This window comes from Ochotona curzoniae, unplaced genomic scaffold, assembly GCF_017591425.1.
Source record: "Ochotona curzoniae isolate NIBS_2020 unplaced genomic scaffold, NIBS_Ocur_1.0 contig_1, whole genome shotgun sequence".
NCBI lineage: Eukaryota > Metazoa > Chordata > Mammalia > Lagomorpha > Ochotonidae > Ochotona > Ochotona curzoniae.
In genome coordinates, this window is record NW_024464918.1 from 12,645,508 (window position 1) to 12,669,232 (window position 23,725).

Genomic DNA, 23,725 nt, shown 5'->3' on the forward strand with positions numbered 1-23,725 from the left:
CAAGGTTATTTTAAATGGTTTCTTAGAAAAATCTTGCGTGTTCATTTTAATGAGAAAGTTAGAGATTTGTACGGCAAGTTCTGCATGCAATAATGATGATGATTTTCCAGTTATTGGAACAGTGAGGGAACAGTCCGTTTAAAAATAAACCAAAAGCAGTGAAGATAGAAATAGTGGGGAAGTGGTGCTATAAAGCATACAGTTAGGACCCAGTGGGATGGATCTGAATGCCTGAAGTTTAAGAAGCGCCCGTGTCATTTGCAGCAGCCACGGAAGTGGAAGGCTGTGGGGAGAAGACAAAGTATTGTGCCCTTTGATTCCTGAGGCAGAAGAAGGTGGGGTTCACGGGCTGACCTGGGCTTCCTGCCGGGCTGACAGTCTGGTTGATCAGCTGGGAAAGTACAGGTGGGCTGGAGCCAGCCGGCTGCGGGTCTGCCCTCCTGCCCCTGAGCTGTGTCTGGGAAGGGCGTTTGGGAGAACAGGTGTGGAGTGGGGCAGTGGGTTGGTTTCCTAGGCTACAGTAACACAGCGCCAGGAGCCGGCTGGCGGCAGGGACAGCAGTTAGTCCCTTGCCCTCTGGCAGCCCGGAGGCCAAGATCCAAGTGCTGGCAGTGCTAGGCTGAAGGCCCACGTGGAAGGATGGCCCCCGGCTGTGTGGCTCCCTGGGGTGGTGACTGTCCAGGCTGGGCCACCTGTGCCAGCTTCTGCAGTGCCACGTGGTTCTACCTATGTTTGCCTGCCCTCTAGTAAAGGGGCCACCCTAATCCAGGGTAGCCCTATTGTAATTTAACTCAGTGCATCTGTAAAGACCCTGTTTGCAAGTAAAGTCTCAGAGATCCAGGTGGACCCGAGTTTGAAGGCACACAGTATTCAGAGTTGGTCTGGATAGATCCCAGTGGGCACATGTGAACCTGGTCTGTAGGGTCTCTGCTTAGGCACCTGCTCCTTGGGGGTTTCCACATTAGGGAATGGCTGCCTTCTGGTTGACGAAGGGCTTTTCCTCCTGTCCTGTGCCTGCATTCCTCCTGTTCACTACCTGCATGGCTTGGCTGCGCTGGAATTGTCTTCTGCTCTCGGATCTTTTCCTGAAGCCAAATGGCCAGGGTGCAGCACATTCTGGATGCCTGGCAGTGGTTCAGTTGAAGCTTGCTGAGGCTCCTGTTTCCAGCTGCAGTGCCACCCCAGCCATTGCCTGCGTTTGGGGAGCAAGTCAGTGAAGGGAATTCTCATCTCTCTGTTTTTCTCTTTTCCTCCATATTCCACTACATTTCACTTTTTCAAGTCAAGGGGCCCCCATTGTGGCATATTGGGTAAAGCTGTCTGTGCTGCTGGCATCCCTTACAGGTGCTGGTTCAAATCTCAGCTCCACTTCCCATCCAGCTCCCTGTTAGTATGCCTGGGAAAACAGCAGAAGATGGTGCAAGTCCTTGGGCTCCTGCACCCACATGGACATCCAGAAGAAGCTCTAGACTCCTAGCTTTGGCTTAATCCAGGCCTGGCCATTGCAGCTGTTTGGGAGTGAACCAGGAGATGGAAGATCTCTCTCTCTCTCTCTGCCTCTCTCTTTCTCTCTCTGTAACTTTGACTTTAAATAAATAAATCTTGGAGAAAAAAAATCCAAGACCTGTGGCCTTTGCGGTGGGCATAGAATATTAGGCTGTGTGGTGGTAGTCTGTGTCTGGACATGGTAGCTGAACGGGGTCATTGGAAACTGGGCTGCTGTGTATCACGGGTCAGTGTGGTGATTGTTTCTGCTCATAGCTTAGGAGAAATGGCTTTGACCTCATTTGGCGTTAATCTAGAAGGAAGGATTTTTCCCCTATTTCATTTTATTTGAAAGGCAGACAGAAGCACACAGAAGTCGATCTTTCAGCCACTGGTTCACTTCCCAGTGTGCACCACAGTTGGAGTTGGACCAGGCCAAGGCAGGAGCTGGGAACAGGGGCCTCGTTCGGGGTCAACTCAGAGCCGACACTCTGATTTGTGGTGCCAGCCAGGAAGCGGCATCCTGGCCACCACCCCAGATGCTCACACCTAGCAGGGAGGGCCTTGGACTAGGTGGGTGAACTGAGAATCCCAGCCTTTCATGTTCTCAGCCCTCCTTGCACTGCCCAGCAGCAGGGAAAGCAGGTCCCCATCAATCAGGCTGCATCTTTGAAGAACAGTTTGTTTTGATTTATGTGCATATTATTTGGAAGTTGTATATACAGAGAAAAAGCTAGAGAAACTTTCTACTGTCCACTGCCTGAATCCCAGATGGCTGCAACTACCACGCTGGGCTGGTACTATGACCGAGAACTCAGAGACCTATCGGGGGGGGTTGCGTGTTGCCAGCCTAGGTGTGCAATAGCAGGAAGCTGAATTGGCGGTGCAGTAGCTAGGACTTGGATCAGCCCCTGGTGTGGGATGCAGGCATCCCAAGCAGCTACATAACTATGGGATCAAGCACCCATCCTCGTTTGTGCTTTGTGCCTTGGAACCATCCCTGCTGGTCCTGTTAGGCTGCCCACTCTGAGGAGGCACGGTTAGAAATGGAAATCTCACTCGAGTTGTTTGTCAGGGTAACTCAACAATCCCAGGTTCCGCTGGTTATAGTGTTCCGCCTCCCCCAAACCTGCAAATCGTCTTCCCCCGTCTGTTCTTTGTTCCCTTCTACGAAGAAGATGTTTCTTGAGGCTAAGGCATCACAGAGGAGGACCCAGTGTCATGCCAGCCTTTCCCCGCTCAAGAAGTGAGGACCAACCTGTGATTCTGCCAGACAGCATAACTTGGATGAAATGTGTCCTCTGCCGGTGCGCGCAGCAGTACAGAATGCCATCCGAAGTGCCCGGCTTCCAGCAGACACTTGTCATTGGGGGTTGTCCAACAGCCTGGAAACATGTTTGCATATATGCCGTGCAGTGGTTGTATAACCCACTAGGAGTTACCCAGACAGGGACGTGGCTGCAGTGAGAACCCCATGTGGTCAGATGTGGCATCACGTTGTGGTTGTAAAGTGGGACACTGTGGAAATGAGTCTGGTGTTGGATGCAAAGTGGCTCCAAGGCACGGACAAAGCACCCTGAATGCCTTAGTTAGCCTGTCTGCTCCTGGCCTCTGCCCACCTTTCCTCCCACCAGAGCCAGAGTGGAGAGTGTGTCACTTAAGCAAATCATCTTTTTTTTTTAAGATTTATTTTTATTATTTTTTATTGGAAAGGCGGATATACAGAGAAGAGGAGAGACAGAGACGAAGATCTTACGTCTGTTGATTCACTCCCCAAGTGGCTGCAATGACCAGAGCTGAGCCAATCCAGAGCCGAAGCCAGGAGCCTCTCTGGGTCTCCCACGCGGGTGCAGAGTCCAAAGCTTTGGGCCTCCTTGACTGCTTTCCCAGGCCAAAGGCAGGGAGCTGGATGGGAAGTGGGCTGTCAAGATTAGAACCAGCGCCCATATGGGATCCTGGCTTATTCAAGGCAAGGACTTTTAGCTGCTAGGCTACCGCGCTGGGCCCCGTAAATCTTTATTTATTTATTTATTTTAACTTATTTTAAAATTATTTAAAAATTATTATCATTCTGCGATATAGTTCCATAGTCCTTGGGATTTCCCCTGCCCCCTTCCCTAACCTCCTGCCCCCCACCGAATTCCGCTATATTATTGCTATATATAGCTCTTCATAACAGTCATATGTTTATCATTGCGGGCATGGACAATGGCAGAGAGTCCAGCACCCTATTGTCAAGATACAGCTAGTAGTTTGATTAGTAGTCCATCTTTGATCTGGAAGTAGAGCTGCACACTGCACTGCATCCTCACATCCGGACATGATAGTCTCCATTACACAGTCACTACACATCCCTCTTAAATGAAAAGCCACAATACAAAATCAACAGCAGGAAGAGAAATAGAAATTTACAATGCCATGAATTTCTCAAGAGGTTTTGATAGTTCAACAGTCCTGAATTGCTGCCTATCCCACCACTCCAATTACAATGAAATCTCTTCGAATCCACTGGCCGCCGTAGCCCACCTTATTGTCTCCATCTGCCCAGACCTTCACTGCCAAGGGTTGGCTGAGGTAGTTGATCAATTTGTTCCTCCATCCTGTGCCATGGTACCAGGTGTCCTCTGAGGCTCCAATGTACTGCCATATCCTCCATGTACATTTGGATGTGCTGTCCACTGCTCCGTCTGAGCCACTGAGGAGGCCCAGCTCTGACATGTGCACTCCATGGTCTGACCATGAAACCTGCACTTCTCTCTGTGGTTAGAGTTTTGAGACCAGCAGGTCAGTTGGAAGGGAATTGCCAAAGAAGCTTCGTCTGAGGCCAATCCCAGACCTGATTCTTGTGTGTGTTTGCCAATACAGGGTACAGCACAGACTGTCACCCAAATCGGCTTGTGCACACACTGGTAGTTGGATTTGCTGGGTCAGTTCTGTCCCCAGCCCCCGTGTTTTATGCAACCCAGTGAGTGTTGGAGCGCAGCCTGATCCTGCCCACAGACTAAATCATGTGTGTCTCCCACACCATGAGTGCAGGGTCCCAAAGCTTTGGGCCATCCTCCACTGCTTTCTCAGGTCACAAGCAGGGAGCTGGATGGGAAGCGAGGTTGCCAGGATATGTACCGGCGCCCATATGGGATCCCAGCTTGTTCAAAGCAAGGACTTTCAGCTGCTAGGCTGCCGCACTGGGCCCAGTAAATCTTAAAAAGCAAACAACAATAAACTAAACCATCCTATTGCACTTAATACTAAATGCCCAGTCCTTATGTCGCCTGAATTCCCAGCATAGCTTGGCCCAGGCCAGCTCTTCGACATTTCTCCACCGCTTCCCCACACCCTTCAGTATTCTCCAGTTACACTGACCCGCTCGCTTTCTGTTTCTTGACCCAGTCATGCTTGTTCGTGCCTCAGGGCCTTTGCACTGGCTCTTGGTACTTGGAGTCTTTGTTTCTTGGTCCATTACCCAGTTGCCTCCCCTCTAGTCTATTACTGTCCTTTCCTGTCACACTGTCAAATCTCCCTGTTTGGTTTTCTTTATTTGATCTGTAGTATCTGACATTTTCTCCTTGTGGAGGATCTTCCGCCCACACCCTGGATTAGATGCTCCTCCAGGATAGGTCTATCCTGTTCAGGACCTGAGTACTTAGAACAGAGCCTGCCCTGAATACATGGAATGACGAGGAGAAGAAGAAATACATCAGTCTTTGCTTTCCTCTTATATAGATCTAGAAGAAATGTGTTGGACAGGATGTGGGAGACAGCTGGAGGGTCCCTGGCAGGCATCCTGTTTCCCACACAGAGCAGCTGTGGGGGAGCTGCAGGAGGGCCCCTTGCAACAAAAGGCTTGGGGTTCCTGAGTGCCTCCAGATCTTGGATAGGTCAACCTTGTCTGAAAGGCCGTTTTAGCTCCCAGGCTCCTGATACAGGGGAGGGTTGAGGCCCAGCAAGGCAGCAGTATCTGCTTGAGAACAAGACCCCACCCCCACCCGGCAAGCCCTTGCAGCCCAGCTGGAGGAGCCTCCCTGCCTGGGGGGTGGACCAGGGGAGCCCTCCTCCCACACAGCTCCCACCTGCCCCCTGTGCACAGCCCTCCAGTTCCTCCTCAGCTTCCTCTTCCTGGCCCCCTGCATCTGTGCAGGCTGACCTGGAGCCCTCCTCCCTTCAGCATCTCCCCCTGGGACCTCTCCTGGGGTGGGTGTAGCAGCATAGGGCAGGCACCGCGCCAGCCTGCTCTCCGAGTGCCCCTTGACCTCCTTCACAGGGTGGGAGGTGCCATGCCAGTAGGAGGTGCCGATGGTTGCCACCGGTGACAGGGAGTGACTTTTTCCTGCCAACACTAGGTCTGTGCCATCTTGGATATCCAGGTTAAAACCCAGAACCACTTTCCCTAACTCCCCACTGCCCCGGAAGATGCATTCCTCCAACTCTAAAATGGATGAGGTCTGGAATCCAAGATCCATTTGGTTTTAGCAAGTCCTGGTGCACATGATAGCATTTGGGCTGGAGTCAGAAGCCCCTTTATCCGCCAAGGGGCCAGGTGGATATAGTCACCTCATTCACAGCCCATTGCAGAATTATCAGCTTAAAAATTAGGCTGTGGTTGATTTTGCAATTTCTTGAATTTGAGGTCCTGCCTGTGGTTAATTTTGTGGGCCTCATGCCACTTGCAGTTCGGATGTTCCTCACCCCTGCTAGGACACCGGGTGGCACTCAACTGTTGTTATCACCCTCAGGCCTCTGCCCTCGGCCACAAGGCCAGGCCCAACCTCATGCTTCCTTCTCTGCCACTCTTGGTCACTCTGGGCAGGCCCTTGTCCTCCCCCTAGGAGGTGTTCTTTACACGCTGACGTTCTCAGACCCGTGTGCGGAGGGACCTTGGCTGGGACTCTACTGGCTCACCTGGTTCAGTCACTGGACCAGACGGGCTCTTTTGAGACATGATAAGCAAGTGGTTGTGCTGGAAGGCTTCCCCTCAGAGTCCACTCCTGGGTCCTTGGCATCTGCCAGGAGGCAGCCCCTGGTTCGGCCTGGGCAGTCTGTGTGTGTGTGCGGCCACTGTGTTGCTGGTGTGCCGGGCACAGGCCCAGCTCGGAGGATGCATCCCCAACTTGCTATAGACTGACATGTTTGCCTCGCAGATAAGGCTGGGCTGGGGCTTAGGAAAACACTCAGCCACGAGGGCAGGTATATTGGCCTAGACCAAAGTACAACCTAGGAATCTTAGGAAAAGAACTTCAGAGTGCGCCCAGAGCACAGACAGTCCAGTACTCCTTCCCACAGGAATGAATTTCTAGTGGTGCCTGAGTGACAAAAATCAATAGAACTGCTCTTGGTTCCCTTTCCATTTCTGCTCAAGTTACACCAGCCTCCTTTTCAGTTGGGAGAAAGTTAAAAAAGAAAATGTGCCAGGGCCCTTAGTACTGCGTGGAAGCCCTCGCTCCTGAGGCCTTGTGGGCATACCTTGTCTGGGGAGCCAGCCCGTGGTTCAGACATTGCTCCTGCGTCGGAGGCATGAGCTGCCCCAGGGGAATGGCCCAGATGGGAGATGTCCAGAACAACGGGCAGCAGGTGCATGTTCCCAACCTCCCTGCAGACTTCGAGGACTTCAGCTATGTGAACCCGCCTTTCTTAAAGGGCGTTTCTGTGGATTCGTGGCAGAATTTATCCAAAGATCTCCTCAAACCCCAACCGCCATAATTAAGTGATGAGAATGTCATTGCCAACTATTTATTGAATCAGTAGCTCTATTTCAGGCAATGTGCCAGCTTCCTATTTTTTACTTATTTATTTAAAAAAATTTTTAAGAGCTGATGTGCTGACTGACTTAGCCTTTTCCACCAACTCAAGGAGCTGAGAGCCTTCCCAGGCTTTGCAGTCTTAGATGCTGCCTTCATGGGAGCCCTGGCAGTAGCTGTTTTGGTTTTTTTTTTTTTTTTTAGATTTATTTATTTTTATTGCAAAGTCATATATACAGAGAGGAAGAGAGACAGGGAGGAAGATATTCTGTCCGTCGATTCACTCCCCAAGTGACCACAGGCCACAAATGGGGAGCCACATGGGAAGTGGATCTACTGGGTTACAAATTGGTGCCCATATGGAATCCTGGAGCATACAAGACAAGGATTTAGCCACTGGAGTACTGCGCTGGGCTCAAAAATAAGTAAATCTTTAAAAATGGAACAGTTGTGAAGGCTTCCCATCTGGGTGTGGGACCTTTACCAGGGTGAATCACTGGGGTGAATCTGCCACCTGCTTGAATCACACAGTTGGACCTTCATGGCAGTGACACCCTAGGAAGAGAGCTTCCATCCTTTGTATTATCCCATTTATTCCTCCTATCAGTCCTGGACTGTTCACTCCGTTTTCCACATGGACATTACAAAGCTCAGAGGACCTCAGTTGAGATCCAGCATGTTAATGGATCAGCACTAGAACTTTCTTTTTTTTTTTAAGATTTATTTTTATTGGAAAGGCAGATATACAGAGAGGAGAGACAGAGAGGAAGATCTTCCGTCTGATGATTCACTCCCCAAGTGAGTGCAACGGCCAATGCTATGCTGATCCGGAGCCAGGAGCCTCTTTTGGGTCTCCCACGCGGGTGCAGGGTCCCAAAGCTTTGGGCCGTCCTTGACTGCTTTCCCGGGCCACAGGCAGGGAGCTGGATGGGAAGTGGGGCCGCAGGGATTAGAACCGGCGCTCATATGGGATCCCGGGTGTGCAAGGTGAGGACCTTAAGCACTGCGCCATCGCGCCGGGCCCCAGCGCTAGAACTTTCTAACCAAGAATGGAAGTACCAGGCCAGCAAGTCGAGGCTGTGAGGACAGGCATTCGGCCCAGTAGTTCAGCTGCCTCATCCTGTCCCGAAATGTCTGTTCAGGACTCCAGCTGCCTGCTGATGTGTGTCCAGGAAGCCAGCAGGGATGCTTTGAGCGACTTCCTGGCACCCATGTGGGACACCTGAATTGAGTTCCCAACTTCTGACTTTCCCCTTGGAGGGCGCTTGGAGTGAACCAGGAGCTTGCTGTCTCATTCTCTCAGTTTCTGAAATAATTTTTTAAAGTACACATGAATTTTAAAAATATATGTTTAATTTTATTTCATAGAGTTGTATGGAGAGGAGATACAGAGTGGGAGGTCTTTCATTGACTTATTCACTCCCCAAACGGCTACAATAGCTGAAACTGAGCTGATCGAAAGCTAGGAGCCAGGAGCTTCTTCCAGGTCTCCCTCATGGGTGCAGGGTCCCAAGGCTTTGAGCCATCCTCTGCTGCTTTCCCAGGCCACAAGCAGGGAGCTGGATGGAAAGTGAGCATCCGGGATATGAACTGGCATCCATATGGGATCCCAGCAAGTGCAAGGTGAGGATTTAGCCACTGAACCATCACACTGGTCCATGACCTTTTTGTTTGTTTTAAGATTTATTTATTTTTACTAGAAAGTCAGATTTATAGAGAGAAGGAGAGACAGAAAGATCTTCTATCCGCTCGTTCACTCCCTAAGCGGCCACAATGGTAGGAGCTGTGCCTACCCATAGCCAGGAGCCAGGAACTTTCTCCAGGTCTCTCACACGGGTGCAAGATCCCAAGGCTTTAGGCCATCCTCGACTGCTTCCCCAGGCCACAAGCAGGGAGCTGGATGGGAAATGGATCTGCCACAGTACACCTTGAGTCCATATGGGACGTGCAAGGCAATGACTTTAGCCACTAATAATTTATTTATTTTTTTTAAGATTTATTTTTTATTTTCTTTTTTATTGGAAAGGCGGATATACAGAGAGGAGAGACAGAGAAGAAGATCTTCCGTCCGATGATCCACTCCCCAAGTGAGCGCAACGGCCGATGCTATGCCGGTCTGAAGCCAGGAGCCTCTTCCGGGTCTCCCACAGATGTGGTGCAGGGTCCCAAAGCTTCGGGCCGTCCTTGACTGCTTTCCCAGGCCACAGGCAGAGAGCTGGATGGGAAGTGGGGCCGCCGGGATAAGAACCGGTGCCCATATGGGATCCCGGGTGTGCAAGACGAGGACCTTAAGCACTTGCGCCACCGCTCCGGGCCCAATAATTTATTTTTAAAGATTTCAGTATTTATTTGAGAGGCAAATGACAGAGAGGAGAAGCAGAAGGAGGTCTTTCTTCCACTGGGTTACCCACCGCCCCCCCACCCCCCGCAACCCCCAAGAGGGTTGCAGTTGGGGGGTGGGGAAATCGCAAATAAAATTAAATTAAAAAAAAAGAGGGTTGCAGTGGAGCAGCCAGAGCTGTAGTGAATGTACACACTGAATGTTGTCGAGAGCAGCTGCTTGAGGCTGGTGTGGTGGGCAATGAACGACTTTGCTAGAGCAGAGGGAGTGGAGTGAGGTGTGAACATGCAGCAAGGGAACATGGAGCAGCCAGCCACAGACTGTCACAGTGTGCTGACCCAAGCCCTTGATTGGAGAAGGACGCATAGGTTTGGCTGAGTCTTCCCTCGCTGAGATTTCTGTTGACCTCCTTGCGGAATCACAGCATGTACCCAGGTGTACCAGCAAGGCTAAGTAGGCTGGGGCCGACCCAGTGGCACAGCAGGCTTGTCAGGACACCTGCCCAGCTTGGTTCCAGGAATTACTTCAGGCCTTTCAAACCTTCCTCATATTGCGGTTTTTAAATAAACAAACATGCACACATACACATCTGTGTGTGTATATTTTAAGCATAAAAACAGCTTTAAAATGTTTTAGCTACATATACTAAACAGTTTTAAAAGTAAAATAAAATGATTTTAAGTAGTATATATATGGCATACCTCAAGGGTTTTATACATTTTCTGGATTAACATATAGCACTTCAAATTGGCTCAGCTTCAGCCGTCACAGCCAACTGGGGAGTGAACCAACAGATGGAAGATCTGTGTCTCTCCTTCTCTCCAGGAATGTGATCTGCCTTTCCAATATAAAAATAAACAGATCTTTAAAGATAAAAAGATTTTTTATTTTTTTTATTGGAAAGGCAGATTCACAAAGAGGTTGAGCTGAAGCCAGGAGCCAAGAGTTTCTTCCAGGTTTCCATGTGGGTACAGGTCCCAAGGACTTGATTCCACCGCTTTTCCAGGTCTTAAGTGAGAAGCTGGATGGGAGTGGAGCAGCTGGGATACTAACCAGCACACATACGCACTGCTGGCACTTGCAGGCTGAGAACTAGCCATTTGAGCCACCACACCAGTCCCCCATTTTGATGTTTCGGTATATGCAGCAAGGTGTGTTGATCAAATCATGATAATTAGCTGCTGCTTATCTTTTCTTTTTTTTTTTAAGATTTATTTATTTTTATTGAAAAGGCAGATATACAGAGAGGAGGAGAGACAGAGAGGAAGATCCTCTATCCGATGGTTCATTCCCCAAGTGACCGCAACAGGTGGAGCTGAGCCCGTCCAAAGCCAGGAGTGGGAGCTTCCTCTGGGCCTCCCACGCGGGTGCAGGATCCCAAGGCTTTGGGCTGTCCTAGACTGCTTTCCCAGACCACACGCAGAGGACTGGATGGGAAGCAGGACTGCCGGCATTAGAACCGTCACCCATATGGGATCCCAGCGCATGCAAGGTGAGGACTTTAGCCGCTAGACTATCACATGGGGCCCTAGCTGCTTACATTTTTTTTAGTGTTTGGAAGTTTCTAGCTCTGTCTACCAGTTCTCTACAATATATCGAGTGGGGTGTTGTGGCCTGAGTATCCCTGTGTACTGTGGGACACTCCAATGTGTCTTTTCCATCTCTCTGTGTTTTACTTCCTGTTCCCTAAAGCCAGGTGCTGGTTTTTATAAGCCTTTCCTATACAGTGGACAGGGCTGCCTTCCCATGTGTCTTTAAATGGGACATGAAGCAGTGGGCCCTTCAGTGCTCTTTGCTGCAGGTGACGGGGCTAAGGTGACTTGACTTACACCCCTAAGGGATATGTCATACAGACAGGCTACTTGGTGGATTGAGAAGGACTGAAAACTGCAGACGGGTCTGGGTCTGCTTGTCATTCAGATGGCCTCCATTCTGTGGCTCCCTGACTCCAGTGTCTCAGCCATATTGCCTGGGAAGCTAGTGAGGAAGCTGAGTTGGGACTTGGCATTGTTGCTTGAGTGCTTCAAGTCGTGGAGTCCCCAGATGCTCCGTGTGTGTACCACACCCAGCAGAGGCCCAGTCCAGGACACCTTATCTGTGCAAGAAGCAAATTGTCTTTGAAGGCTCTCTTTCATCTGTAACACCTGTGAGGCAGGTGTCTCCAGGAGAACACCAGGGTGTGCCAGTCTGTGGGTGGGGAGGGGACTTGGCTTGGCACCCGGACTGGCTGGGGAAGCCTGTGTTCTCTCAGCAAGGGGAGGATGTGTAGGGCTGGAAGCTGGCCCTGTGCCCCTGTCCTTGACTTGTTCTTTGTTTTTCAATGTTACTCAGCCCCTTGGGTAAAGGGAATGCAGCCAGTGATTCTCTAGTGTGTCTGAGCACCTGGCGGGATGAAGTGACGATGGGAGTGTGCTGTTTTCTCTCCCTGCCTGTGAGTTATTATATACACACACACAGACACACACACAATTTATTAGAAAGCTGCACAAATAGTAAATACAAGCAAGGAAAAGAAATAAAATGCTCTGGACCCGGCACGATGGCTAAAATTCTTGCCTTGCATGCGCCGGGATCCTTATGGGCACCAGTTCATGTTCTGGCAGCCCCGCTTCTCATCCAGCTCCCTGCTTGTGGCCTGGGAAAGCAGTTGAGCATGGTCCAAAGCCTTGGGACCCTGTACATGCGTAGGAGACTCGGAAGAGCTCTTGGTCCTGGCTTCGGATCAGCTCAGCTCTGGCTATTGCAGCCACTTGGGGAGTAAACCAGCAGATGGAAAGTCTTTCCATATCTCTTCTTTGTAAGGATGCCTTTCCAATGAAAATGAATAAATCTTTTAATTTAAAAAGTGTTATTTATTTGAGATAGAGAACTGACTTCTGCTAGCTCACTGCTTGAGTGTCCAAGATAGCCTAGGGCAGGGCCAGAGGCTAAAGCCAGAAACTTGGAGCTTAATTCCTATGTGCCTTGTGAATGGTAGGAACCAGCCAGTTGAACCATGGCTGCTGCCTCCCAGGGTGAGCTCTGACAGGAGGCTGGTCGGTGGATGTTGAACTCAAGCACTTGGAGGTGATATGCAGGTGCTTTAATCTCTGGACCACATGTCCACCTTTAGTGTTTATTTTTTCTGTGCATATCATCAAGATATTTTTGTTGTATGGCTTTATTTGGTAGATTTATGTATTTTTGTTGGAAAGGCAGATTTTTACAGAGAAAAAGAGAACAGAAAGATCTTCCATCCGCTGGTTCACTCCCCAAGTGGCCACATGGCAGCAGCTGAGCCAATCCAAAGCCAGGAACTAGGAGCTTTTTCCGTTCTCCCATGCAGGTGCAGGGTCTCAAGGCTGTCCTCAACTGCTTTCCCAGGCCACAAGCAGGGAGCTGGACGGGAAGTGTAGCAAGCGGGATGCAAACCTATTTGGGACACCAGCGCTAGCAGGCAGAGGATTAACCTCGTAGGCCCTGGCTTTTTTGTTTTGTTTTGTTTGATGTTGGAAGTTATCTTACACAGTTTTTAATTTTTTAAAATTGTTCTTTAATTTCTTGTTGGGCATTAGCAAAAAAAATTAAAAACAACCAATTTTGTTTGTTTAGAATAAAGAACATGTAACTATGCTACTAAAAGAAATCATGCTACATGGAAGGATAATAGACAATCCAAAGGCTGACACCCCTGCTGTGCATTTCCCTTTCCATTTCATTATTTTAATGTTTCAATCTTAATAATGATATGTTTTTGTGAAGCCATAAAAGAGAAACTCCATGAGCTGAAGTCTTTTTTGCTCATTGTAATTATAATGGTAATATTATATAGTAGGTGCTCAATAAATTTTAAAATAGTTTTCTATTTAAATATTTTTATTGCATTTTTATTCTACAAAAAAATTGCCAGTAAGCTTCTTGCAGCTCTGTAACTTTAATTTTCTCTCAATTGCATGTGGCTTTTTATGTCTTTAACTGTTTACAGTCACGTGCCTAATGTTTTACTGGGTGAACGTAGCATAGTTTGACCAGTTTATCTCTTTGGGGGATATTTAGGTGGAGCTGTTTATTTTTCTAAAACTGAAGTGTAATTTACAGATAGAACAGTACTCATATCTGATGTGTACATATAGCTTAAGAGTGGGCAGTGAGATTGGACGTACTGTATACTTTGATAACAGCATAATCAAGACATAGGCCACTGCTAGCACCCTAGAGTGCCTTGAGACCCCTTTTTCTCTGAGTTACCCCTATCCTGTCCCCAGCCCTAAGTGCTCATGTAGTCTGCCTTTTGTGGCTATAGACTGAATTAATCTGTGATATAGAGTTGAGTATGTATTCCTTTCTGCCTGCTAGCTTGATAACCACCTATGTTACTGCATTTTCCAAGATATTTCTTTTCGTGCTGTGTAACATTCCATTGTGTGCACACAAATGCGATGTGTTTATCTATTTGCATTGAATGTCTTGCATGGTTTCTAGTGTATCATTCAATCTGATATGGCGATCCTTGCCTTCTATCTGTGTGTGCTCATGGGAATAGATGTCTAAAATAGAATTGCTGATCATAGGACATGACAGCTAGGGTGTGCGTGATTGGCACAGTGGTTAAGCCTCTACTGGGGCACTTAAGTGGCAGAATGATGGATTTGTGACTGTTGCTGAAGGACTATTGAAATAATACAGGGGAAAACAGTGGTGTTGGGCGGAGGGTATATGGACAGAGTGGAAAGGGAAATCCCTGGGCTTGTGGACCTGTATCATGGGAAGAAAAAAAAAAAAAGACTATTTGGCCATCTGCCCTGCCAGAACACATCCCAACTTCACTTCTAATTCTAGCTTCCTGCTAATGTGCACCCTCGGAAGGAGCAGGTGGCAGTGCCAGTCCTTGGGTGTCTGTCACCCACGGGAGATCTGGATTGTGTTCTAGGGTCTAGCCTGGGTTTGTCTCAGCACCAGCTTTGTAGGCATTTGTGGTGGTAGAGTGGGAAGAGGAGGTAAAATAGTATGTAGATCTCTCTCTCTCTCTGACAGTCTTTCTTCTTCTATCCTTCTGTCTTTCAAGAAAAAATTTTAAACTCACTTTTGTAAAATCACTATTACCAAAAAAAAAAAAAAAAGACCCTTGTTATCTCCAGCTAATTCCCGAAAGATTTACATTTGCCCCACGGGTGTTAGAGACTGTCTGCTTCCCGGAAGCTTTGCTAGCCCTGAATATTTCCCTTAAACTAAAATGGCTGCCTTCTGGATTAGAAGTGGTACCTGGTCACCTGTGTTTAAGAGGAATAGGAACCAGCCTATGAAAACTACTAGCAGATGGAAAGGCAAGGGACAGAACTCCTAAGATCTGTGGAGCCTGGTCTGTCCCTGGGGACCCACCTGAGATCCGTGATGGAGCTGGCGGAGGGCCGGAAAAGCCCTTCTATGCCCTGTTAGCCCAGGCACTGCAGCACGTGCTGGCCCTGGCCCACATCCTGAGCCTCTTGGTTCTGGCAGGTGGCTGCAGCAGGTGGTACCAGAGCCTGGGCCTTGTCAAGGTGGGACCACCCTGCTGTACCACCAGCTGCTGAGTCCAGAAATGGTCATCCAGTGACCTGAGTAGCAGGAAGGCGAGGATGGCATAGCAAACAGAAACAGTGCTGGGTCCCTGCCACGCCTGGCAGAGACCTGGATGGGCTTCGGGCATCTAGCTGAGGCAGTTAGAGAGTGAACCAGCAAGTGGAAGACATCACTCTCCTCCCTCCCTCCAAATACATAAAAATAAATGTTTTACTGGAATGGGCGAAGGACCACGTGACAATTTAAAAACAGAACAGACTGGGGCTGTGCTTATACAGTAGTGTTCCAGGCTAATCCTCTGCCTGTGGTGCAGACATCATCTGTGGAAGCTGTTTGAGACCTGCTGCCACGCTTTCAATCCAGCTCCCTGCTTGAGACCTGGGAAGGCAGTGGATGATGGCTCAAGTTCTTTGGCCCTGCATCGTGTGGGAGACCTGGAAGAAGCTCCTGGTTCCCAGCTGCAGGCCAGCCCAGCTCTGGCAGTTTGGGAAGTGAATCAATGGAAGGAAGATACCTCTCTTTCTCTCTCTTTTTTTGTGTTTCTCCCTCCATCTCCGAGATCAGACGAGATCGGGCGCGTTCAGGGTGGTATGGCAGTAGACACTCCCTCCATCTCTGTAAATCTGACTTGTAAGTTAAATAAACAACTCTTTTTTTAAAAAAAAAGCACAGACATCCTGGAAGTGGCTTGATTTGTTAATCATAAGGAAAATTAAGAAAGACTGTCAGTGCCTATCATAAGGACGTTGGTTGTACTGGTTCATTCGTGTATTGGTGTGTGGAGCCACTGCTTGTGACATGCACGGCGGCCTCATCTGGCGTGACAGTTGACATTTCTGGTCTTTGTAAAAAGCCAGAATAATTCAGAGCCCTTTTCCTAATGCTTTGAACATGGAGAAGTTACAGCTAGACAGCGTGGTAGGATGAGACAAAGGACTCTCCCCACGGCTGCAGTGCATATGTTATCTGCTCACGGGCAGCTTACCGTTCAGCCATAAACTTCTACTTTTTTCTCATTTTGATAATTTATTACATTTTTATTGGAAAGGCAGAATTACAGAGAGGAGACAGAGAAAGGTCTTTCATCTGCTGGTTCACTCCCCAAATGGCTGCAGTGACTAGAGCTGAGCCATTCCGAAGCCAGGAGCTAGGAGCTTCTTCCAGGTCTCCCACACAGGTGCAAGGTCTCAAGGCTTTGAGTCATCCTTGACTGCTTTCCCAGGCCATAAGCAGGGAGCTGAAGCCAGGACACAAACCAGAGGCTGGCATCAGAGGTAGAAGTTTAACTTACTATGCCCCAGCCCTGGACCTAGAACATATATTTTTTAATACAACTGTGCCATTTTTTCGTGCCTAACAAAATTACCAATAATTTATTAATGCCATCTCTTGCTCATTCTGTATGCAGCTTTCCCTGTTGTCTCACAAATGGCTTTTATAGTTTATTTTTTCATATTGTGACTCAAGTAACTTTCCACGCATTACATTTTCTTGAAGATTTATTTAGTTTAAAAGAATACTTATTAGAAAGAGTCACAGAGAGGAGAGACAGACAGAGATCTTCCATCCACTGGTTCACTCACCAAATGGCGGCAATGGTGGATTCGTAGCCGGGAGCCAGGAGCTTCTTCTGGGTCTCCCACACGAGAGCTGGGGCCCAAGTACGTGGGTCATCCTTTCTGCTTTCCCAGGCCGTAAGCAGAGAGCTGGAGCAGACGTGGAGCAGCCAGGACATGAACCTGCATCCATATGGGTTGCTGACACTTCAAGATTAACCTGTGGAGCCATCACACCAGCCCCAAGCTTTATTTATTTGAAAGAGCTAGAGAGTTGGTGGGTGGGTGGGTAGGGTATCTTACATTGATTGATTCACTTCCCCAATGGCTGCAATGGCCATGACTGGTTTAGGCTGAAGCTTGGAGCACAGAACTTTCATTATCTTCCCAGTTTGTTAAAACGGAGCTAAACTGAAGCTCTGGGGTGGTAGCATGGCATGCCATAGCCTAACCTGCTGCCCCCAGCTCCTGGATTGTAATCTGTTAGGTTTTTTTTTTTTTTAATTAAAAAAAAAAGTATTTGAATGGCAAAGTTAGAGAGAATGGCTGTAACATTAAGGCCTGGGCCAGACTAAAGCCAGAACTTCAGCCGGGTCTCTCACATGAGCGCAGGGACCTAAGCACTCGTACGTGTCGTCTTGCACTGCCTTCGTAGGAGCATTAGGAGGAAGTTGGATAGAAAGTGGAGCAGCAGGAACCTGTATGGGTGTTCATATGGGATTCTGATGCCACAGGTGGAGGCTCAGTGTACTACACCATAACTGGCCCCAGATTTTTTTATTCTCTGATAGTCCCCTCCTGTACCATTTTTGTCCCATCTCCTTGCCTTCGTGGGTAGATGGTACCTACCAAGTAGCCTTTTAATCCACAGTCATCTGGTGACCCCCAGCTAGACCTGTGGGACCTGTTAAGAGTAACCATGTCCCAGGTTCCTTAGCATAGCTAGCGACAAACCATGTAAAAACACAAACATATGTTCACAGCTATAAAATCCGAGAATCGGGGCTGGCACAGTGGCATGGTGCGTTAGCTGCTGCCTGCAATACTGGCATCCCATGTAGGCGCCATGGGATTTCCTGGCTACTCCACTTCCCATTCAGATCCCCGCTAACGCACCTGGGAAAGCAGTGGAACGACAGGTCAAGTGCTTCTGGCCCTACGCCCATGTGGAAGACATGGATGAAGCTCCTGGCTTCAGTCTGTCCCAGCCCTGGCTGTTAAGACCTTTTGGGGAGTGCGCTAGTGAAAGAAAGGTCTCTCTCTCTCTCTTTTTCTGTCTCTATGTAAATGCATTTCAAATAAAATAGATAAATTAACAAAACTATCCAGTAGCGTAGCCCTCATGTAATGGGTGCTCACTGTGTGCAGAAAGCTTGGCAAATGGAATCTGCACATGGTGGTGGTTTCTGGGTGCTTAGAGCCTGAGTTCTGGGTTCAGGCTACCCCTAGAGCAGGTTCTCCAATTACTCCCAGGTTACTCAGGAGACGAAAGAGTTGAGGAACTTACCCAGGACCCCACAGCTGGTAGGCAGCCTGTCCCCAGAGCTGGCCATCATCTTGCTGAAGGGGAAGTTGCCAAAGGAACCTTTGGAAAGCTTCCGGGGAGGTATTGTTTCCAGGGGTTCACAGGTATGAGCAGAAGCAGGCCAGGCAGAGCAGGGTTGGAGAAGGGCATGGTGATAGGCAGTCCTGCAGATCCCAGGAGGGGCTGCCTGGTGAGCTGGGGGGCCCAAGGGATGGTCCAGTTGCAGTGACCCTGGATGTTTGCATCTACTTCTGAGAGCTCGAGGGGAGCTCCGACAAGGATGTTGGGGTGCGGTGCCAGTCCCCTGGGAAGGACCCTCTGCATTGGGATGTTGCGTGAGAGCCCAAATAGGAGGAAGTGGGGAGCCTGGAAAGTTTTGGACTGTAGTCACCAGTTAGCAAAGGAAGTGAAAGCCTTCAGGTTTCTTACTGGTTGGAAAGAAGTAACTTGGTGGACCTGTGTGAGGTCAGCCTTTTTCACCTGAAGTTGGTTCTTGGAAGAAGCCCCCCTGGGAATTGTTAGCTTTCTGTCATCCTGAAGGCTGGCCTCAGGCCAGGTCAGGAAGGGAGCTCTTGTTTGTTGGGCACCTGAGATGTGGGGGGGGACTCAGAGATGCCTGAAGCACATCATTTTGTTTGTCATTCACTTCGGAAAGCAGCAAGGCAGCCTAACTGCAGACAGAAACAGGGTGCTCTTGAGGAGGCGCAAGTCTGTCTCCTCTCCCTCTGTGGGTTTTCTGGCCACCAACTGTTTGCCATGTGCCCTCCTTCTTGTGCATGCCTAATTGGGTGACAGACTGACTTGGCCTTCCTGGAGTTGAGAATTGGGCATCCGCAGGCTCAGTTGGAGCATCCTTAACAGAGCATGTGTGGGTGCCCCGCTCCGTGCCCAGGAATTCTGGTTCTGTGAGTTGGAATGTGGGGAGGGGATAGATTAGAGGCCTGTGAGGGCTTAGCATGTCTGAAAATTGGGGTTGTTGTAGGATAAACCACCACCAGTGATGCCAGCTTCTCTGCCTACAATCCAGCTCCCAGCTGATGACCTAGGAAAAACCATGAAAGTTGGCCCAAGTGCTTGAGCCCCTGCCACCCATGCAGGAGACGTGATGGAGTTCTGAACTCCCTGCTGCAGCCTGGTGCAGCCCCAGCCGTTGGGTAGTGAACCAGAAGATGAAGATTCTCTCTCTGTCACTCTGCCTTTCAAATAAGTAAATAATAATAACAACAACAACAACAAAACAAGAACAGAAAGTAGAGACACCTGTTGGTTCACTCCCCAGATGGCTGCAGTGGCTAGAGCTGAGCATATCGGGAGACAGGCACTTCCTCTGGGTCTCCCATGTAGGTTCAGTGGCCCAAGGACCTGGGCCATCCTCTCTTGCTTTCCCAGGCCACAGACAGAGGGCTGGAACAGAAGTGGAGCAGGTTGGCCTTGAACTGGCACCCATATAGGATGCTGGCACCTGTAGGTAGAGAATTAGCCTGCTAATGCCACCATGCCTTGATAAGTATATATTTTTAAAGGTTTATTTATTTATTATTGGAAAGGCTGGTATACAGGGAGAAAGAGACAGAGAAAGATATGTCTGCTGGTTCACTCCCCAAATGGGCACAACGGCTGGAGCTAAGCCAATCCGAAGCCAGGAGCCAGGAGCTTCTTCTGGGTCTCCCACATGGGTACAGGGTTCCAAGGCTTTAGGCCATCCTCGACTGCTTTCCCAGGCCACAAGCAGGGAGCTGGAAGGGAAGTGGAGCAGCTGGGGTTTGAACCAGTGCTCAATATGGGATTCCAGTGCATGCAAGGTAAGGATTTAGCCACTGAGCCATTGTGGCAGGCCCAAGAACCTCTGTTTCTAAACAGTTCCCCAGGAGAAGCTGTTGCTGGGGTCCACTGACCATCACCTGAGGAATCCTAGAATGCAGATGGGCAGGAAGGACAGTACGGGTGGTGAGAGTGCTGTTACCCTCCAAACACACTTGTAACTAGTCGGGATTGGGTGCCCAAGAGAATCCTTAGGAGGGAACCTGAAAGTGGAAGTGAAGAGATTTGGTCACTGCTTAAGAGGGACCAGCCCATAGGAAAAGAGGAGTGGGCTACTGCAGGACCCTGGCCCAGGTAGCAGGCTGTCGGGAAATGGGAGGGATGTGGGCTGCCTGCAGTGAAGGCTTGGGTGGTGGCGGCTGGGGGTGCAGGGGTCAGTGCAGGCCCGGCTTCAGTAGGAGGGGACAAGGCTGGCATGGCTGGTGCCTTGTGCAGCAGCCACCCTGGTGTTGCAATAGCCTTCCTGCAGAGGTGCCTGAGACTTACCGAAAGTGCCTTCTGGATGAGGCAATCAGGGGCAGCAATGGGAAGGAGGCCAGGTGACCTCCGGCTTGCCTGGGCCTCCAGGGCCCTGGAGAGTCACCTCCTCCCCCTCCCCCTTTGGGCTGCCCATACGAGTGCAAGTCCCCACTTCCTGCTGGTCACCTTGGTTACACACTCAGTCTTGCTGCTCTTTGTTCTCTATGGAGAATATCCGCCCCCTCGCCTCCCCCCTCCCCCCAGTGTCTTCTGGACTGAGGCCCGCCTGCCTTGCTCCCTGGGCAGGGTCAGCATGGTGGGCAGCTTTGAGGTCACCCAGAGCAGGTGCTGTTGTTGGCTGGCTGGTGTTTGAGGCAGCTGAGCACTGCCCTGCACGCTATGCTGTTTGTACCCCAGTTTAAGTCCTCAGGGCTTCACTTCAGTCTGCTGGGCACCAGTACTGGTGCTGGCAGCCCTGCCTGCCCCCCACCTGCCGAGGGGTTTGATGCATAGAGTGAATGTTTGTGGTGAACTGCAGTGTTAAAAAGGAAATAGTACAGAGAGGCAGTGTGTGTGTATGTGTGTACACACCGGGATACCTCAGAAATTTCATTGGAAAAATGAAATTAAAGGTCACTTTGTTTTGGTGTTAAAACATTTGAAACCCATGCATCATAGTTTTTCCATAGTAGCTTTTTCCTGAAAACAAAAGAAATTTAAATTATTTATTTATTTTGTATTGGAAAATTAGATTTATAGGGAGAAGGAGACACAAAGATCCTCCATCCACTGATTCACTCCCCAAGCAGCCACAACGGTCGGAGCTGAGCCAACCCAAAGCCAGGAGCCAGGAGCTTCTTCTGGGTCTCCCACATGGGTGCAGGGTTCCAGGGCTTTAGGCCGTCCTCAACTGCTTTCCCAGGCCACAAGCAGGGAGCTGGATGGCAAGTAAAGCAGCCAGAATATGAACTGGCACCCATATGGGCTCCCGGTGCATGCAAGGTGAGGACTTTAGTTTCTAAATTACTATGGTGGGCCCCTGAAAAATTGCTTTAAGTTACTTTTTTATTTGTAAGACAGAGTTACAGAGAAAGGAGGAGAGACATAAAGAGAAAAAGATCTTCCGTGACTTTTCATTCCCCAAAGGCTGTAATGGCAGGGGTTGGAGCCAAGACGAAGTCAACGTCTCCCACGTGGGTGCAGAGGCCCAAGAAACTGGATCACCTTCTGATGATTTCCCATGCGCATTAGCAGGGAGTTGGATCACAAATGGAGCAGCTGAGACTCCAACTGGCACTTATATGGGATGTCAGTGTCACAAGTGGATGCTTAATGTCACCATGCTGGCTCCTTTCCTGGATATTTTTTAAAGATTTATATACTTGTTTGAAAGAATAACAGAGAAATACTTTTTTTTTTTTAAGATTTGCAAAGTCACTACCACTATGCTATCGTGCCGGGCCCAGTAGCAAATAAATTTCAAAAATAAATTCTAAAAGTGAGAAAAAAATTTAATCTAGAGTTTCCCAAAAGTTATATAAGTTTTTTTTAAAATAAACATTTGGAGACTGAGTTTTCTTTAAATTTACTAATTTTATCTGAAAAACAGTTATAGAGAGAAAGGCAGACACCAATCTTCCGTCTGCTGGTTAACTTCCCAGTTGGCCACAGCAGCCAGAGCTGGGCTCATCCGAAGCTGGGAGCTTCTTGCTAACTTCCCACGTGGGTGCAGAGGACCAAGCATGTGGGCTATCCTCTGCCGCTTTCCCAGGCTATAAGCTGGGAGCTGGATCAAAAGTGTAGCATCTGGGTCTCAAACTGCCACTACAGGCAAAGGCTTGGCCCACTGTGCCATGCTGCCAGCCCCATAAATGTTTATTTGTTTGTTTTTTAGACTTATTTACTTGAAAGGTAGAGATATAGAGAGAGTGAAGTAGAGACGAAGAGAGAGGTTCTCCATCCCCTGGCTCGCTCTCCAACAGCCACAATGACCAGGACTGGGGTGGGTAGGCTGAAGCCAGGAACCAAGAGCTTTCATTCCATATGTTCTGCGTGGGCCTAGGGGCTCAAGTGCTTGGGCAGTCCTCTGCTTTCCCAGGCACATTAGCAATGAGCTGAAGGAGAAGCAGAGCAGCGAGGACTCAGCATCCCATGGGGGATGCTGGCACTGAAGGCTTACGGCTTTTCCTGTCATGCCACAACACTAGCCCCTGTGCAAGTCAGGGCCTGTGTGGGGCCTCTACATGGTGAAAACAGTGGGGTGTGCTGCAGTGTTTTCCAAACTATGACCCATGGAACCCCCTTCTTCAAGCATATGTTCCTTGGGGTTAATATGCCATGAAACATACATTGGGAAACCTTGCCTTTGAGGTGCCTGCCAGGCACATCTTTATAATACTTCTCAAGCTCCTCATCCTCATGAACATTAACCTGCATGTTAAGTCATATGGGTGCCAGTTCAAGTCCTGGCTGCTCCATTTCCCATCCAGCTCCATTCTGATGTGCCTAGGAAAGCAGGGTTGATGGCCCAAGTGCTTGGGCTCCTGTACCCATGGGGGGAATCAGGAGAGCGTTGCACGTCCTAGCTTCATTGCAGCCATCTGGGGAGTGAGGCAGCTGATAACATCTCTGTCTCCCTCTCCTTCTGTAATTCTGCATTTCTAATAAACGAACCTTTTTTTTTAATGACATTGTGTAAAGAAGCAGAGCAAGAACTCATGCAGTCCTTCAGTCTGAATGAGGAATTACAAAAAATATTTTTTTTTTTACTTTTTAAGATTCATCCACGTACATGTAATTTATGGTTGGTGAAAAGAAGAAGCGGGGGTCAGCATAATGGCGCATCTCCACCTCCAAGAGTTAGAATCCCATATTGGTGCGGGTTCATGTCCGGCTGCTCTGCTTCCCATCCAGCTCCCTGCTGGTAGCCTAGGAAAGCAGTGGAAAATTGCCCAAAGCCTTGAGACCCTGGACCCATGGGTGAAACCAGGAAGAAGCTCCTGGAGTCTGGCTCCTGGCTTTGGACCAGCTCTGGCCGTTGTAGACAATTGGGGAATGAACCAGCAGATGGAAGATCTTTCTCTGTGTGTCTCCTCCTCTCTGCAAATCTGCCTTTCCAATAAAAATAAATATGGGTGGTAGCCTAGTGGTCAAAGTCCTCGCCTTGCATGTACTGGGATCCCATATGGGCACCGGTTAGTATCCTAGCTGCCCTACTTCCCATTCAGCTCCCTGCTTGTGGCCTGGGAAAACAGAAGAGGGTGGC

At 49.2% G+C, this 23,725-nt stretch overlaps 1 protein-coding gene across 1 annotated transcript in view; it reads left to right on the forward strand.

The window, feature by feature from the left end:
- Nucleotides 1-23,725, forward strand: part of CCNJL (cyclin J like) — a 59,991-nt gene that overhangs the window by 832 nt on the left and 35,434 nt on the right. The window lies entirely within an intron of this gene.